This window comes from Equus caballus, chromosome X (genome assembly GCF_041296265.1).
Source record: "Equus caballus isolate H_3958 breed thoroughbred chromosome X, TB-T2T, whole genome shotgun sequence".
Taxonomy (NCBI): Eukaryota; Metazoa; Chordata; class Mammalia; order Perissodactyla; family Equidae; genus Equus; species Equus caballus.
Window position 1 is genome coordinate 47,119,573 of NC_091715.1, and position 19,765 is coordinate 47,139,337.

The 19,765-nt window shown below is 38.0% G+C and overlaps 1 pseudogene; it reads right to left on the minus strand.

Annotated features, from left to right (window-relative positions):
• Positions 1-485: 485 nt before the first annotated feature.
• LOC100051794 (BTB/POZ domain-containing protein KCTD12-like) lies at positions 486-3,416 on the minus strand (annotated as a pseudogene).
• Positions 3,417-19,765: the final 16,349 nt, after the last annotated feature.

Here is a 19,765-nt window from a genome sequence, read left to right on the forward strand (position 1 = left end):
CATTTACTGCAGGGATCTCTAGTTCAGAATAAATATACACAGGGAATTCCCTAGGTGAGTACAAACAGCAAGATATATATTCAGGTCCATGATGTGGTGCTTATAACTGGTTTGGAAACCATGGCTTAGCATTTCTCAACTAAAAAACTCTTCTGGCTTTATCTAACTGTATTTAGTCAACAAATACATGTCTACTATCCACAATGATGTGCATGTACATATGCCTACACATTGAATACTTTTCCCAAAATGGCATCCAATTACACAATCCAAGGCAGATTGGAAGCCAGATAGAATGGGATCATATGTAAGAAGGAAGGTAACAAAGAAGGTTCAACTAGTTATGGTGAAGGTAGTGGCATTGTCCCAGATTAGATAGATCCAAAAGTGATGTCTATTTATAAAACAGATAGTTGGAAAAGGAACAGAGAAGAAAGGGAGAGTTGACTTTTTGGTTTATATTTTCTGGGTGATTTTTTAAAGTATCACTCACAGCAGAAAACATATTCAGTGTAAGAGGTGCAGATCTTGTTATCTGTCTGATCATGGGCAATAGTGCAGGTACCAGCGGAGCTCCATGGTACCATGTGAAAGCCAGCATCAGCTAATTTGTCAAAAGCTTGTTCCAGAAAGGGGAATTTGAGGTAATATCGAGAAGTGTACCACTTAGGAGGACGGTCAGGGTCTCTGCTCTCATTCAGAGTATCTCCAAATACTTATTTGGCCAATGAGATCTTGCCACACACCAAAGTTCGAGCTATGCAGTGGAATTTGGCATCTGCTTGGCTATCCTGACCCAGAGTATAGGAGCCTTGATAGCCAATAGTGATAAAACCTGCCTTCTTGAGGTCAGAACTAGTGTTTGCTGTCAGAGCTGAGGGGTTATCAGGGCCGTTAACTTGGATGGTATTACTTGAAGAAAGATTATATGTGGTGTCAATATTGGGGGACACTTCTTCTAGATCACTTTGGCATAGATCCTTACCAACAGAGTTGAGCTTGTTGATTTTCGGAGCCAACATCTTGATGAGCCCTGGTAACTTAAAGTATTCTGCTTCTCTTGCAGCAGACCACCCTCTGGAAAGTGGTCAGGGAGCACTAGTTGCTGATCTATGTAGTCTAGCACATAGCACGAGAGGAAACCATCTCGGTGAACAAAAAAATCTCCCTTTGTTGCCCTGAATCAGAGAGCAAGGATTCTTTTCACTGAACATTTCCCAGAGCAGGGAGCCAAGAATGCTGACCAAAGTAGGATAGCGAGTGATATACACCTGACCACCTACATTGAGTTCAATAATCTCACAAAAATGACTGAAATCCTCACTTGGTTTAGTACAACTTGATATCCCTAGCATGGCCACATTGATCTGCAGAAGTGAAAGACATTAGTTCTAAGTAAAGGTTTACAGTATGGGGATTCTGTTTATAAGCATTAATTTTCTGCAGTCATATACACCGCATGGTAAGAAAATCAATCATAACCTTTTGCCAATTAACTATTTTTAATTTGAGAATGGCAGCATATAAAAATTGTACATGATTTGGCTTTGAAATACTTTTTAATTTCCTTCTGAACATCAGGTGTATCAGATGATCACACTCTTCAATTCATGGCTTGTTATCACAGTCCATGCAAGGTCCCTTCTTTTATAGTGTTTATTTGGTTATTCTGTTTTAGCCTCACATTCCATTCCTATTTCTCTTCCCTGCTCCTACCATAGGCAACCATTCTGATAAGTTTAATTAAAGTGTAACTTTTTGTGTATACGTATTCTAGAAAAATGTTTTTCTTGTTTTAAATAGATATATGTTATTGCATTATATATTTCAGTCTTCATTTATATTATTTTCTCTCTTGGCACTATATTTGTCAGATCCCTCCATTTTGCTATGTGTATATTTAATCCTCTGCTTCTAATTATGACATAATACTCCAAGGTGTGCATCCACCATGTTTTACCATCCATTCTCCCAGTGACTGATATTCAGATTGCCTGTAACTCCCTGCTCCAATGTACACTCCTGTACATGTTCCCTATGGACCTGTGCAAGAACATCTTTAAGCTATATATCCCGCAGTGGTATGGCTGAGTCACAGTGTATGCATATACCTAATTTGACTAAGAAGTGCCATATTACTCTCTAAAACATTTCTTGTCCACATTCCCACTTAATCTTCACATCCTCACTATGACTTGGCATTATCCAGATTTCTAACTTTTTGCCATTCTACTGGGTGTAAAGTAATGTCTCATTGCAGTATTAGAAAATTAGTCATAAAATAAAGAACATAGGTAACCAATGTAAGACCATAACTTACTACCTCCTCACTGTCCTCTCACTCCTTACCCCTTACATTCCAACTCCTGCCCCTACCACTTTATTAGAACCACTGTTTCCAACGTGAAACATGCTGTGCTTATCACCTTTCTTTACACCACATTCTCCTTTATCTCTGCAGCATTGAACACTATTGGCCATACTCTCCCTCATGAAAATCTTCCCTCCCTCAGACATGGTAATCCTAGGCTTTCCTGAATCTTTTCTTACCTCTCAGTCCATTCCAGTTTCATCTCTGCCACTGGCTCTCTCCCTTCTCAAACCAGCCTAAACTGTGACTGTGCAAGCATCAGACTGTGTTTTTTGTTGTCTAATGTCTCCCTCATAAAACACACCCCCTGAAGATTTCTGACAATTATCTTTACATATATGATTTCCAAATCCTGGCTTCTCTCCTAAACATCAGTTCTATATTGGCAACTGCTTGCTGAATGCTCCAGCAGCACCTTGAATTCAGCATGTTGAAAACCATACTCGTGAAAGGGTTTTTTAAAATCTAAGTTATTATTATTTGTCTTTATTTTTCCAGCTTAAACAGGTAATATTTTCTGACTTTTTTCCCCCTGTCAATGGTACCACAATTTTCCCAGTCATCCCACCTTGAAATTTAGAAAGCTCAAAGTCATCTTATTGACTTATTCATCTTCCTCATCCATATTCCTCAATAACCTAGAAATTTTTCCCTTATGATGTCTCTTGCATACACATTATTATCACTGCCACTCCCTGTTCTTCATTCTGCACTAATTTCTCTGAACCTCTGAATTGATCTTCCATTTCTGGTTGAGATCATCCACATCTACCCTCCATCCATCTCCCTCCCCCAGAAAAAAAAGCATGCTACATGCTATTACCAGATCAGTTGTTATCACATCACCTTATTCTCTGATTAGAAGTCACCAGTGACAACACTTTGCCTATAGATCAAACCCAAACCCTTTACCCTGAAACTCAAAGCTTTTTATAAGCTAATCCTTTCCTCTCTTTAATGATAAGAATACCTAATACTATATAGGACTTACTATGTGCCAGGCATTGTTCTTAGCCGATGACGTTGGTACTATTATTATCCCCATTTTGCCAACGAGGAAACTGGTAAATGATTTGCTCAACATTTAACTAATAAGTGGCTGAGCTGATATTCAAACTCAAGCAGTAGGACTCCAGTGTCCCTGTTCTTAACTACTCTTTTGATTCTATCTGCTAAGACTTCTTTACAGGTACAAAAATGGTGCAGTCATTGTCACCTGCCCATGATATGTTCATTTTTGTTCTCTTTGCTCATACATTTCCCCCTTTTGGAAAGCCTTATTCCATTTCTTTGACTTCAAAGACCAATTCAAGTCCCAACTAAGGCTAAGCTTCTCATCATATTTCTATTAAACTTGAAATTTTCAGTTTATTTTTTACTCATATGGCATCCTACTGTTTTACATAATATAATAACAATAGTAGTAGTAATATAAACAATAACAATAGCTAACATTTATGAAGAACTTACTATATGCCAATACTTTTCTGATCCTTTTCATGTGATAACTCAGTTAATATTTCTAACAATCCAATGAGGTAAATACTATTGCAATCCCCATTTCTCAGAGGAATAAGCAGAGGCACAGTCCATTATAATTTCTAATAAGACTACTGCTTTTACACTACAACTAGAATGATCTTTCTCAAATGCAAAACTGATTATGGCCTTCTTTACATAAACACTGTCAAAGGTTTCTCAAAGTCTACAGAAACATATTAAATACAGTATATGAAAAGTTCCACAATCTGGTCTTTGCCTTGTTCTTGGGTTTTGATTCCAATCATCTTTCCCTTTGCTACCGGAAAGTGACTCTAAACTTCAGCCACAGTGAATATAAACCCAGTTCACCAGATTAATTCACTTTTTCATGTCCACATGCATTAAACTTCTGAATCTTTCTGCCTGAAATTCCTTCTTTTACTCTACCTACCCCCAACCTCCCTGTTCCTTTTTTGAGAAATAATATAACATAGTGGCTTTAAGCAGGTCTGAGTTTGAATCCCACCTCTGTCGTTTACTAGCTGGGTAACTTTGGGCAAATTACTTACTGTCTCTGAGCCTCAGTTTTCTTATCCAGAAAATAGACATAATAAAAGATTCGTAAGATGAGGAGGAAATTATATATAATGCATATAAAGTACTTAACACAATGCTTGGTATGTAGTAAGTGCTTAACAGATGATTGGTTAAATTGGCTCCCTTAGATTATCTTGAGGCAAGCAGTGAAAGATTGCTATCCACTGAGTTGATTGTGGCACTCAGAGTTTTATAGGATCAGTTAAGATTCTGTTAAAATGAAACATCCTCTCTAACTGCCCTCTAACTCTCTAACTGCTCTCTATTATTGCTGCAGTTTAAAAATATCTCTTAAAGCACTTATTACAGCTGTAATTACACTGTAATTATTTACATGTTTATCTGTGCCCAATAACTCCTAAGATATGTAGTAATCTTGATTTTAAAAGTCTCTGAATCTCCAGCACTGTGAACCTGGCAAGTAGTAAGCCTATAGTAAGCAATTATTTAATAATGAGTAAACTACTGACAAATAGAAATGGCAAGTAATAGGATATATTGGAGTATATGAGGAAGCCATTTGGTGTAAACCTAATTTGGCCTGACTTTGTGGTTCCAAAAGGGCCTGACATGGCCATTGAGCATGCATTGTATATCTGCTTTAAACACTTACTGTGGCAAGAACAAATGCCCTTAAGATAAAGGTGCAACTTCCCCTCACACTGGCATTTCCTTAAGGATAAGCCTCTTTCCTTAGGCTAGGAACTGATTGCTGTGCTCACCTTTGACCACCCAGCTCATCTGTGACAACCCAGCTCCAGACAGCAGACCTACCTGCTGTGTGCACCAATTGCTGTGCCGACAGAGCAGTCTGAGGTCTATTGTAAAAGGGACAATTCATTCATATGTGAAACATCCTCTTTGGGGGTATATAACCACTCTTTACACCCCACTTCTTTCTTCCAGAAGGAAAGACCGGGACTATGGTCCTCGCATTTTAGCTCAGAATAAACTCTCCCAAATTTTCATTTATAGATTGGTTATTTTTGTCGACACTACCAGCAAGCAAATGTAATATCGACCTCATTACATTCATAATCCCACAGTACATAGTATAAATTCATTTATAGAAATCCATCTAGAATACGTGTGTGAATATCTGAACAAGACATGTACATGCCCTAGATTTTGCAGATTTCTGAGTGCAAAAAAAAGGTTGTTATTTATTCCCTCCAAAAACAATAATGAAAGTCCAATATAATTTTTACCTATTGCATAAAAAGATCATTTAATAACACAATGAAGCAGCTGAAAAATAGTAATTTAAAATTGATGTCTTCTTATTTCAGTTTTTTCTTTCTTGTTGCTTTAGAGTTACTCCTGCTCAGGTCAACTGATGGTCTAAAATCCTGAGTCAGAGTCTCATTCAGCTTGAGGAGTCAAGCTGGGTATTCTACTTTGCCTTTCACATTAGACCACAGTTTTTAGCTAAATTCTAAGGACAGAACATTTATTTCTGTAGGAAGAAGTTAGAAGGAGAAAATTCAGGACTAGAACTGTAGCGGGTCCTCAACTGCCACTCCTCTGTGCAGAACCGCAATCATATTTTAAAACACAAATAGAAATTTTACTCTGAAAGATATTTGTAAAACTACTCCTGATAACTAGGAATCTCAAGTTATTTTAAAGAAATAAAAATGGAGGTAGTTCCCCCATTAAGGAAAAATGTACAGTTCAAAAGAGCCCCTGGTATTTATCATAACCTAAAGACAGGAAAGACATACTTCCCAAACAGGAAGATTTTTCTCTGTTTTGCATGTATTTGCAATATAAAATATCTTTTATATATAAAAATGTTTAGATATGCCCCTTCCCCATTCCAGTGTTTCCTGTTCAGCTGGCTTGCTCAAAAGGGAGCAAAAAGCAATTCATTCAATCTATCTATCCTTCAGTTTTTGAAATGCTTGTTTGGGAATATATCTTTTTAGGCAACCCTGAAATGCTGTGTTCTTCTCTTTTCTGCACATAAACCATAGGCTGATAAGGGCTTATGGTTAGAAGCCCTCAGTAAATCAAAGAAATAAAAGTCTCTGCAAGGAGGAAGTTAAAGGAGACAATGTGAAATATAAATGGTTTAAAGCAGTCAATGAAATATTGAGCCCAGCTGTTTGCTGAAAGCCCGGGAGAGCTGAGCTTTACATTTCAGTGTTTCAAAGACACTGAAGAAAGTAGTTAGTCCCTCGCTTTCTGCAGTCAAAGAATCCTGTTCCTAACTAAGATCCAATGTTTTTAAAAGCAAAAAAAAAGTCTGATATATCAAAACCCCTGATTTCTACCTAACGATGTGAAACAAGTACTTTCTAAGGAAATCAGTTTATAAATGACCAATTTCCAATTTTCTTAAACCTGAAATCGTCATGTCCTAATAACTTCTCTGCTCATTCTCTCTCCCTCTCCCTCTCTCCCTCCTCCCTTTGATCAGTCTGTCTTAAATATACACTCACTTATAAGAATGGACACATTGGGGCCAGTGTAGCTGAGTGGTTAAGTTTGCGTGCTCCGCTTTGGCGGCCCAGAGTTTTGCTGGTTTGGATCCTGGGCATGAACATGGCAAAGCTCATCAGCCATGCTGAGGTGGTGTCTCACACAGCACAGACCAGAGGCACCCACAACTAACATATACAACTATGTACTGGGGGGCTTTGGGTAGAAGAATAAAATAAAAAGAAAACAAAGAAAGAAGATTGGCAACAGTAGTTAGCTCAGGTGCCAATCTTTTAAAAAGAAAAAAAAGAATGGACACATTAATTTAAATCTGAAATGTGGTTCCCACTTTTTATGTTGTTCCAGTTCCAAGATATACAAGGAAGCAAAATAGTTAACAGCTGACCTGGAAGTGTAAGCAAAAGTAAACAACAATTTTAAGTAAGAATTAAGAAACAGTTTTCTTCTACTTGCAGGAGAAAATCCTCAGCAGCATTCCAGTCCCTTCAAGTAGCTTGGATCTATGGCTTTTTATCTGCTCATAAAACAAAATACCAGTACCCAGATGTTTTAAAAATCAAAATTTAAAAAAAAATTAACCAAATAATGTAAGGCAATCTGAGTTTTCAGAATTCCCCTTCAGAAAGAGCCTTACATGATTTTGGATCTCTAGGCTGCTTGCCCATCAGCAGGTTTCACATGCAGTCCTCTCTCAATACACAGACAGGACACACAGAGACATGCATATCACCAGCCCAAATGCAGACACTCCTGAATTCCAGAAGCAATGGACCGAAAATCAAAGGCAAGGGGATCAATGGAGTAGTTACCTTCAATCTCCAGCCAATCGCATATTGCCAAGCACAGCCTCAGCCCCTCTGCCTTGCTGCAGGCTCAGCTTAGCTTGTGAACTGCCTTCCTGCTCTCCTCCCTCTCCCTTGCTGTGTGCTTGGTCTGGGTTTCTCCTTTTAATTCTATAAATCCTGTAGACCCTCCTCCCCTGCTATGACGGCTCCCTCCCCACCCCGACCCCAGCTTCCCGGATGGAAATGGCAAGCTCTCTACTCTGCAGTTTGAGGAGGAAGAAAAGTCTAGAGAGAGAGAGAGAAGATGATGGTGGTGGTGTTAATAAAAGAGTATAATTTGGGGATAAGAGATAACTTTTGCTGACCTTTTGTTGGTTCCAACACAACAAATTAAAACATTTAGTCGCTGCAAATTAATCGAATGTATTTTTTTAACCAAAGAGTTTGTTAAAACTACTCAAATGTTTGAATTCTCAACATGGATGCATCAGATCTGTGTACTTTAATAACTTTATTGTGATAACTACTCAAATGGCCTTCAGAGTTCAAATAAATCATTTACTAAGCACTTCTCATGTACCGGATACATATTATGCTAAAAGCTGAAAATAAAGAAATAAATTAGGCACATTATGCTAAAGAACCATACAGTTTAGTCCAGGAGAAAGATTCATGAACAAATAAATTCACTGTAAGTTAGTGTTACAGAAGAGGTATGTACACAGCACTGTAAGAACACAAAGGAAAGACCCCTAGACCATCTTGGAGTTCCCAAAGTTTTCCCGGAGCAGATATCTGAACTGAGTTTCACCAGATGAATAAGAATTAGCCAGAAGAAGAAAGGTAGGAAAAGCATTCCAGGCAGAGAGAACAGTGTCAGCAAAGACAGAAAGGTGTGAAAGAGAATGTCATGTAGTAGAAATTACAATCAATTTTTCTTTTAATGTTGAAGTCAGGAGAAGCAGGCTGTTACTGAGCAAGGGCTCTCTCTCCACCCTCGTGCACAGAAGCCAATACTGTGTACATTGGTCTTTGTGGGAAGAAAGTTTATTATAATAATAAATTGACAAGGAGACAGGAGAAGGGCTCTCAAATCTGTCTCCTCATTCCAGGGTATAGTGTAAGGTTTGAGGGATAAGGGAGGGCAGGCTGGTATGCAGAAGCACTGGCAGGAAGAGTTTCAATCGGCAGATCAAAATTTTCTCTTCTGTGCATACTCTTGGCTGGCTTGCTACCCCTGGAAAATAGCCTTAACATTCTGTTGTTAAGATGAGGTCTACACGGTAAACAAGGGTGAAGTTGTTATATAGATTTAAGTCATTCCCTTCTCTACTGAGAAGAGTTTCTAAAGATTTAGTTGTCTGGCTTAGAGAGGATGGCATCTTTACAAGTCGAAATTTCTCTGATAAATGTAAATTTCCCTTACAAATGGGTAACTTCTACTAGGTTTTTACAGCTTTTCCAGTGTCTGCTGTTTCTTAAAAATAATCAGCCTAAAATAATTCTTATGCCAAAGAAGCATATTTGGGGATGAAAAATTCTGTTCCTCATCCTGTGGTTATAAAGATATTTCAATCTCAAAATCTAAACTAATTTTCTTCGGATTATCCATACAATCCAAATAGAGAATGGGCAAATTATGTAATACAGGTAGCTCTAACTTAATGATTTCATTTTACATCAAATTTGTCTTTATCCTTAAATTGAGTCACTGAATTAAAATGTGGCTTTTTCAAAAAAGAATTGTGAATGTTGCCATTGTGATGTGTTTCTGAATGTTGTACCTCTTCTCCCTCAGTGAAACAACTAAACGGGTTCCTGAGTAATGCCATTAGAAAAGGTGTGGTTTGGATGAGGTTACCTTTGCCTCTAAGGAACAGAAAGCCAGACTCATCAGTAAGGGTGTTACTGGCACATTGGATTCTTGCTGTCCCCCAGGATAGAAATCAAGAGAGACAACAAACAGGAGTAGAAAAGTAAAAGTAAAGTTTATTAGTTTGTGCACAGGGGAGGCACAAGGGAGCTGGTGTGGAAAGGAAAGGGGTGGTGACCGAGCTGTTAGGGAGTGGGGTTGTGGGTCTTTTTATTAGGCAAAGGCTGGGGAGGAGTGCCTTTTCATGGCATGTGGAGGCAGGGTTGTGCTTGTGCCTGCATTGTCACATAGCATGCAGCATACTAGCTCTCCACCCCTGGGTGTGATTTTTAGTATGGTAATGGGGCTAATGTTATCTTCAGTGGACTCCTGAGTGCTAGGGCACATGCATAAGCCCGGGAGAGTCTGGAGACTGCAGAATGTGGATTTTGGTGGCTTCTATCTGATTCCCCTACCTTGTCAATTTCTTAGGGGCCTTATCTTGTTAGGCCAGGGGACTTGCAGAGGATACATCTCATTAGGCTGGTTCCTGTCTCATTCCCTCCTGAGAGATTTTATCCCCCTTAATCTTAAGAGTCAGGGGCGGAGGTCTCTTCTTCTGAAGCTACTTCCTGCTGACAAGGGGCATTGAGAAGGAGGCCCTACATCCAAGAGGAGTAAAAACCTTTCTCAGCTTGTTGCAGGGTCCAATAGAAATGAGAATGAGGACCAGGTGGGTCAGCCATTGGAAGTGGCTGAAATCCTTGCATGAACATCAGTTTAACATGGATTGTTCAAGCCTAAAGGACACAAACTTGATAAGAAGGTTAAAAAGACAGGAACGAAAAATTAATAGGAGTAGGATGATTACCAGGGGTCTCAAGAAGGAAAGGAGACAGGTGAGGGATGGGAGGGCATCCTTGATCAGTGACCATGCCCAACTGGGGTCTGTTCCTTGGTTATACCACTGAAGCCAGGATGCTTGTTCATAGATTTCCTGGATGTTGGTCTCAAATTCCCTGAGTGATTCACATAAAACATTTCGATTTTTTTTTTTGAGGAAGATCAGCCCTGAGCTAACATCTGCTGCCAATCCTCCCCTTTTTGCTGAGGAAGACTGGACCTGAGCTAACATCCTTGCCCATCTTCCCTTACTTTATATGTGGGACACCTACCATAGCATGGTTTGATAAGTGGTGTGTAGGTTCGCACCCAGGATACAAACCGGTGAACTCTAGGCCACCAAAGTGTAACGTGTAAACTTAACTACTGCACCACTGGGCTGGCCCATAAAACATTTCTAGTGAAAGAAAAACAAGGTTAATGGTGTTAGCAAATTCTAAACCAGTTCCTGAGCCCAGGGAGCAGCCAGCCAAAGATTTCTAGACTTCAGAGTTGAAGCATCTTTTGTAGCTTGAAATGTCTCTGATGATGTCATTGGATGTTCAGGTATCTTTCTGAGTGGCTTATATGGCAACAGACATGAGTCTCTCTTTAGTTTATATCAAGTTGTCCAGCATCAGTCTGAAAAGCTTCAGGAAAAGGGCAGCTTGAGTTCTCGATGATTCCAAATGAAAATGATGGGAAAAAATTGAAAACATTAGTTTGGAGATTTGTAGCTAGATATTTCAGGAGACTAGAAGAATTCATGATCCAGTCTATAAACTATAGACAGATAACAAAAACATCAAAGATAATTATGGGAACTGGAATCTAATATCCATGAATGTGTACTAAAGTTTCTATTGAAACATAATTTTTCTCTTTAAAATCATCCTCATTTTTAACAAAGATAGTCAACTAAGACTCATTGATTTGCAAAATAAGTCTAGTTTCAATAAAACTTGGTCCAATTATTTACATAAATACAGCAAAAATAGCAGTTGATTATATAGATTCTTTCAAATCTGCTTTGTTGGAACTTTTTAATAAGGAATCTCAGATTGAACTTCAAAAGCCTCTCAAGGCCAGGCCAAGCAAAGGAAGGACTTGTCAGACTCTGTCTGCAATACCTACAGATGCTTGAGGTTCCTTGTGCCTGTCAGAGGAGTGAGTTTCTTTATTCACCTGGTAAGGTTGCTGGGAACTCTCTAAACAAGATACCAGGCCAATATTTCCAAGTGGCTTTATTACAAAAAGTCAAGCTTTATTTCTCAAAAGCTGTCTTGTCATATCTGAGTCTGTATGTTTCTCTCAAATATGACATTCCAGTCAAAGCCATGTTATTATAACTAATGTTTCCAATTGTGTCCTGTTATAAGGAGAACAGATTATTATTGAACTTATGTAAATAACTATATTGCCATGAAAACAATACTCACTAAGAGTTTTCAAATTCTGGAGGGATCAGGTAGGGAGCAAAAGATAAATATTTCAATTCTGCTTACAAAGGTATAATTTACCAAATTGCTTTAAGTCATAGCATGAGAGAAAAGAGAAAAAGATTTCCTTAAATCTGGAAACAAAACAAAGCATCAAAAAATCAGCAATATTTCAAATAAAGTCATATAAATTATAATCATCCTCATCAGTTCATTCAGTCCTGTGTAATTGATTCTTGATCTTAATCTTCTGTTAGCAGTTTCATGAAGTCATTAGTTTCTCTGTTAGAGTTCTGTAATTTCTTATTCAGTTCAGTTTTATGACCTAAAAGTTTATCAGAAACTTGTATTCTGTAGTAAGTGGCCGAGTCCTTTCCATGACTCTCTCTGCAGATGAAACATTTTTGCAAATGCATCAGAATAAAATAGCAACTATCTGCAAATGACAAAAGACCCAAAAGAGCAATTGACAGAGAAACATGGCTATTTCTGTGACAAAGAACACTTCAAGATAATAACTAGAATTATGGCTGACAACCAGGACAGATCAGAATTTTAGGAATGTTATATAATTTTTAAAACATTTATATCAATAACATTTACCCATGTAATACCACCTAAGGTTTGTTATCACTTATTTGACAATGTTTCCCATGTAATTTAGCATACCAAATAAACCTAATTATTTCAGTATCTCCTTCTTTATAAGAGAGAACAAGTTTCTTTGAGAAGTCCTAGGGGTCCTCTGAAAATTCTCACAGAAAAACATCAAAAGAAAGACTTCATTCAGGATTTCAATATTTTGGGGGAGGTAAGCTTGTGAAAAATATCAAAAGGTCTTAAAACACTTGGTCAAATAGGAAACAATGTTCACTGTGAAACAGTACTTAATTATCCATTCAATCAAAGTGACAACAAAAACAGTCAATGGCAAACAGAGAGTTAAAATGGTTAGAAAAAAACCTTAATAGAGAGACTTCAGTCTTTTTGAACATAGGAAATTATTTTAACCAAGCATAAATTTTCCATCTTTTAGGTAAACTTACTCAAAAATAAAGACAAACCTTTTATAACCTCTTTATCAACAGCAAACTAAGAGTTTAAAAATATTATGCCTTTTAAGAGAAAGAAAACCAAAATTTAATTTTGTACCAGTTCACTTCTTATGTTAAAACTTTACTTATATTGGGCTGGCCCCGTGGCCGAGTGGTTGGGTTCGCGCACTCCGCAGCAGACGGCCCAGTGTTTCGTTGGTTCGAATCCTGGGCGCGGGCATGGCGCTGCTCATCGGACCGCGCTGGGGCGGCGTCCCACGTACCACAACTGGAAGAGCCCACAACGAGGAATGCACAACTATGTACCGGGGGGCTTTGGGGAGAAAAAGGAAAAAATAAAATCTTTAAAAAAAAAAAAACTTTACTTATATTAATTAGAATTTTTAACCCTTACAGAACTTAGTGAAAACTAAAAACTAATTATGAACTAAAATTATGAACTGTCCCTTACATTAGCATTCTATGGCTTGGCAGATTTATAAATACTTTTTTGCAATTTCTAGAAACATGTTACTTCATAGTACAATTTTTAATAAAAATACATGTTTACTAATAGAATCAAGCATCTTTCAGTTTTTCTGCAATAAGAAGCTAAAAGTAGATAGACGTCTTCAGAAATAATGTTCCAGTATCTCATCTTATTTGAAAAGTAACCCAGATCTTCAATGAGGTTTTTTTTTATCATTTAACTTTACTTAGAAGAATTTCAAAGTTTCAAGTTACCAGAATGATTTTAGAAGTTAATTTAAATATACAAGTCATAACACATAAATATTGTTAAAAAGTTCACCCAGCACTTCACCCAGTATTCACCCAATAAGGATATTATGCAGACAAACAGCCTGTATTCTACTTTTATTGGTCTCATGAAGTTTTGCTCTTGATTTCTCAGAAGTTAGCTTGTAACTTAAGTGACATTACAAGCTGACCTACCTATCCAACTACATCACAAAGGCACAGAGAAATCACTTAAGTTTTCTCCAAGATAGAGTTTCTGGGGCATAACTCTTCCAATTGAAAGTATTTCCAATTAGTTAAAATGCACCCAAGGGGTGAGTCTCCGGGGATGCTTGGGGGATTCTTGATGGCAGTAAAGCCAGTGTCCAACTGATAGTGGTCCAGGAGAAGGGTGCAGAGCTGGACTGCAGGTATCAATATAGTTATAAGATTAAGTCAAGTCCTACTTAGCCTGGGCACTTAGTCCTTGAGCCAGCACAAAGCAAGCCAAAGAGGCAAGAGGTAAAGGCCTGGAGCAGGTGGGGGGCTGGGGCTCCCAGTGCTGGGGTTGAGAGTTAAGTCCCTGGCAGAAAGTTTTTCAAGTTTTCAATTTTTCAGGAGGTCCAACTTCTGCTCGGGTCCAGCCTGAACTTAACCTTGACTTGCTGATAACAAAGGAGGAGACAAACAAGGCAGAAAAGGAGCAAAAAAGGTGATCAGGCCTCACCCTCATGGCCACTTCCCAAGGGTTATCAAGATAAGGGTCACACAAACAACAGTTTCCATGCAGGACAGTTTACAGAATAAATTACACGTCTCCTGTTCCCATAACTGACTCAGTAGGCACCTAAAATATTCAACAGGTTTTTGACAGGAGACAAAACAGGATTCCAGATTGTCAAATGACTGACCCAGGGGCCAACCTGGAATCACTCCAGGTACCCAAAAACCAGAGGACAACTGCCAGGGATGGAATGCAGACTCTCTGAAACCAGAGACTGCAACCTTGTCGGTCAAAGGACTGACCCAGGGGTCAACCTGGAATCACTCCATCTGCCCAGACAGATTAACAGAAACCAGAAACCAGCATTGCCAAGAGAGGGCACCTCACTTTGGGTAACCGGTATGATCAGGCCTGGAAACCAGAGGAAAGCTCCCAGAGGTAGAATGTGGACTCTCTGAAACCAGAAAAACCAGATTGTCAGGCTAATGACTGACCCAGGGGCTCACAGTGCCCCTAAAACCAGAGAAGGGAAAATTCTCCTAAAAAGGATGAAAGAGAGAGAGAAAAGGAAAAGAGGGAGATTTTAAGAAAGTTGGTCAGAGTGGAGGGTGTTGACTTCCAGGCCTCAACCTGACTTACTAAATACTGGAGTCCAAAACAAAGGTACAGTTGTGGCTCTTATGTCCACATCCAGGCAGCCAGGCTGGTCAGGCAATGGGCCCATCCAACCTTTGACCAAGGCTCAAGAATATCCCATCCCATCTGGGTTGCCAGAAAATGTTACTGACACATTGGATTCCTGTTGTCCACAGGACAGAAATTAAGAGAAAACAAACAGGAATAGAAAAGTAAAAGTTTATTAGCTCCTACACATGGAAGGCACAAGGGAGGTGGTGCAGAAAGGAAATGGGCAGGTGACTGACTAGTTAGGGAGTGGGATTGTGGGGTTTTTTAATCAGGCAAAGGCTGGGGAGGAGTGCCTTATCATGGCATGGAGAGGCGGGGTTGTGCTTGCACCTGTGTTGTCACATGGCATGCTACTCATGCCATGCATGTATCATTATTATGCTAGCTCTCCAGCCCTGGGTGTGATTTTTAGTATGGTAATGGGGTTAAGGTCACCTTCAGTGAACTAGTGGGTGCTAGGGTGCATGCATAAGCCCGGGAGAGTCTGGAAGCTGTGAAATGTGGATCTTGGCAGCCTCTATCTGATTCTCCCACCTTGTTAATTGGTTAGGGGTCTTATCTTGTTAGGGCAGGGCGCTAGAAAAAGACCCTGTCTTTTTAGGCTTGTTCCTGTCTCAAAAGGATATGTATTTTCTCACATAACAAATTTTTAGGTAGGCAAATTTTACCATGTTATTTCAGTAACTAAATGACTTCATTAAGGACACCTTGTTATTATGTTCAACTGTATTTGGCATGTAAGCAATGACCTTCATGGTCCATCAAACGGCTTTAGCAGCTCTAAACATTGTGTGCTTACACAACATTATCTAAAAACCTGGAAATGAGTGAAAGAACTCTTCCCACCAAAATGTCTCTCTCTTTCTCTCGATCTCCCTCTGTCCTTCTGTCTCCACTTTAGGAGTATTTAAACAAGGACAAAACAAAGAAAGATGTGGCCGGTATTATCAGATAGTGTTTAGAAACTAAAGCATTTAGACTCTCTAATTACAAGATTTCACTACATATAGCCCTTCAAATATTTTTTTTAAGGTAGGAAAATCCTTCCCAGAAGCACTACCTATTACTCCCGCAGATGTTCCCGTGGATGACATTGGCCCTGACTGGGTCATGTGCCCACTCCTAAACCAATCATTGGAAAGGGGAATGAGAAAATCATCATAGGCTTAAATCAATCTTAACTTGTTCCCTGGTCTGGAGAGAAACTCAGCTTCCTCTAAAGCACATCACTGTCCAAAATCAGGAAAAAAAAAAAATCTTGGATTCTGTTAACAAGGAAGAAAGTGGACAGTGGCTGCTGGATAGGCAAGCCATAGTGTCCCCCACATGTTGTTCTTAGTTGGTATTAGGCCAGGCAACCTAAATCCTGACTTGGCACAAATACCCTGCTCCCTGGTCTTGGAATCTGAGCAGTTAGATTTGGGGACATAAAAACAAAGTTCTCCAACTCTATCAATTCTCCAAGGCTAGCCTTAGTTTTCAAAATTTTTATTATGGTAAAATATATATAAAATAAAATATGCCATTTTGACCATTTTTATGTGCACTATTCAGTGGCGTTAATTACATAGACAATGTTGTAAAACCATCAACATCATATATGCCCCAAATTTTTCAATCACCTCAAACAAAAACTCTAGACTCATTAAGCAATAACTCCCCATTTTCCCTTTACCCATCCTGGTAAACTCTAATAACTATGTCTATGAATTTGCCTATTCTAGATATTTCATATAAGTGGAAACATACAATATGTATCTTTTCATGCCTGGCTTATTCTACTCAGCATAATATTTCAAGGTACATCCATATTGTAGCATGTATCAGAACTAAATTATTTTATAGCTGAATAATATTCCATTGTATTTATACACTTAGTTTTATCTTTTTATTTGTTGATGGAAATGAATTGTCTTCACATTTTGGCTATTGAGAATAATGCTACAATGAACATTGTCAAACAAGTATCCCTTTGAATCTTTTTTCAATACTTTTGGGTATATATCTAGGAGTGGAATTCTAGATCATATGGTAATTCTTTGTTTAGCATTTTGAGGAATCAGGAAACTGTTTTCCACATAGCTGTTCCATTTTCCACTGCCATCAACAAAGTACAAGTGTTCTAATATGTTCATACCTCACCAACACTTCTTATATTCCATTTCTTAAATTATAGCCTTTGCAGTGATTGTGAAATTATCTCTTCATGGCATTGATTTGCATTTCCTTAATGGATAAAAATGTGAACATCATTTCATTTGCTTATTGACCACTTGTATATCTTCTTTGGGGAAATGTATACACAAATCCTTTGTCCATTTTTTAATTTGATTGATATTTTGTTGTTGTTGTTGAGCTTTAGTTCTTTATACATTCTACACATTAATACTTTATCAGATATATGAGTTGCAAATATTTTCTCCAACTTTTTTTTTTTGTTTCTCCATTAACTTTTTTTCTTTTCTTCTTTTTTTAACAATGTTTTTTTATTGAGGTAACATTAGTTTACAGCATTATATAAATTTGAAGTGTACATCATTGTATTTTGGTTCCTATGTAGACTACATCATAATCACCACCCAAAGACTAATTACCATACATCATCATACACATGTGCCTAATCACCCCTAATGTCTTCCTCCCTCTCCTTTCCCCTCTGGTAACCAACAATCCAATCTCTATACCTATGTGTCTGTTGTTGCTGTCGTTGTTGTTTTTATCTTCTACTTATGAGTGAGATCATACAATATTTGACTTTCCACCTATGACTTATTTTGCTTAGAATAATACCCTCAAGGTCGATCAATGTTGTCACAAATGGCAAGATTTCTTCTTTTTTTCATAGCGAACTAGTATTCCATTGCGTATATGTACCACATCTTCTTTATCTACTCATCCATTGATGGGCACTTAGATTGTTTCCAAGGGCATTGCGAATAAGGCTGCAATGAACATATGGGTGCATATATCTTTAGGCGTTCATGTTTTCATATTCTTTGAGTAAATACCCAGCAGTGGAAGGGCTGGATCATATCGTAGTTCTATTCTTAGATTTTGAGGCATCTCCATACCGTTTTCTGTAGATTCTGCACCAGTTTACATTCCCACCAGCAGTGAATGAGGGTTCCCTTTTCTGCATATCCTTTCCAACACTTGTTACTTCTTGTCTTGTTAATTACAGCCATTCTAACCGGTGTGAGGTCATATCTCATTGTAGTTTTGATTTGCATTTCCCCCAAAATTAGTGATGTTGAACATCTTTTCATGTGCCTGATGGCCATCTGTATATCTTCTTTAGAAAAACATCTGTTCAGATCTTTTGCCTATATTTTAGTTAGGTTGTTTCTTTGTTGTAGAGTTGTATGAGTTCTTAATATATTTTGGATATTAACCCTTTACAGATGTATGGCTCAAATATATTCTCCCAACTGTTAGCTTGTCTTTTAATTTTTTGGATGGTTTCTTTTGCTGTGCAGAAGCTTTTTAGTTTGATGTAGTCCAATTTCTTTATTTTTTTCTTTTGTTTCCCTTGCTGGAGCAGACATGGTATTCAAAGAGATGCTGCTAAGAATGAGATTTAAAGTGCACTGGCTATGTTTTCTTCTAGGAGTCATAAGGGTTCACGTCTTACATTCAAGTCTTTAACACACTTTAAGTTAATTTTTGTGTATGGTGTAAGATAATGGTCTACTTTCATTCTTTTGCATGTGGCTGTCCAGTTTTCCCAACACCATTTATTGAAGAGATTTTCCATTCTCCGTTGTATGTTCTTGGCTCCCTTGTTGAAAATTCCATAGATGTGTGGGTTTATTTCTGGGCTCTCGACTCTGTTCCACTGATCTGTGTGTGTATTTTTTCTGCCAATACCCTGCCATTTTTATTACTATAGCTTTGTAGTATATTTTGAAGTCAGAGATGGTGATACCTCCAGCTTCATTCTTTTTCTCAGGATTCCTTTGCCTATTCAGAGCCTTTTGTTGTTCTCTATAAATTTTAGGGCTGTTTGTTTCATTTCTGTGAAAAATGTCGCCAGAACTTTGATAAGGATCCTTATCAAAGTTCTGGCGACAAGTAATCACATTGAATCTGTAGATTGCCTTAGGATGTATGGACACTTTATTTTAATTTTTCCAATCCAAGGGCACAGAATACCATTCAATTTCTTTGTGTCTTCTCCAATTACTTTCAACAATATTTTAGAGTTTTCACTGTACAGATCTTTCACCTCTTTGCTTAAATCTATTCATATGCATTTCAATCTTTTTGTTGCAATTGTAAATGTGATTCTATTCTTAATTTATCTTTCTGCTACTTTGCTGTTAGTGCATAAAAGAGCAACTGATTTTTGTATGTTGATTTCATATCCTGAAAATTTACTGGACTCATTTATTATTTCTAATAGATTTTTGGCAGATTCTTTAGGGTTTTCTGTATATAACATCATGCTGTCCAATTTGGATTCCATTTATTTCTTTTTCTTGCATGATTGATCTGGCTAAGACTTCCATTACTACTTTAAATAAGAGTGGCAAAAGTGGGCGTCCTTGTCTGGTTCCTGTTCTGAGAGGGATAGCTTTCAGTTTTTCTCCATTGAGAATGATATTAGCTGTGGGTTTGTCATATATGTCATTTTTAATGTTGAGGTTCGTTCCTTCTCAAGCCACTTTATTCAGAGTTTTTATCATAAAAAGATGCTGTATCTTGTCAAATGCTTTCTCTGCAAAAATTG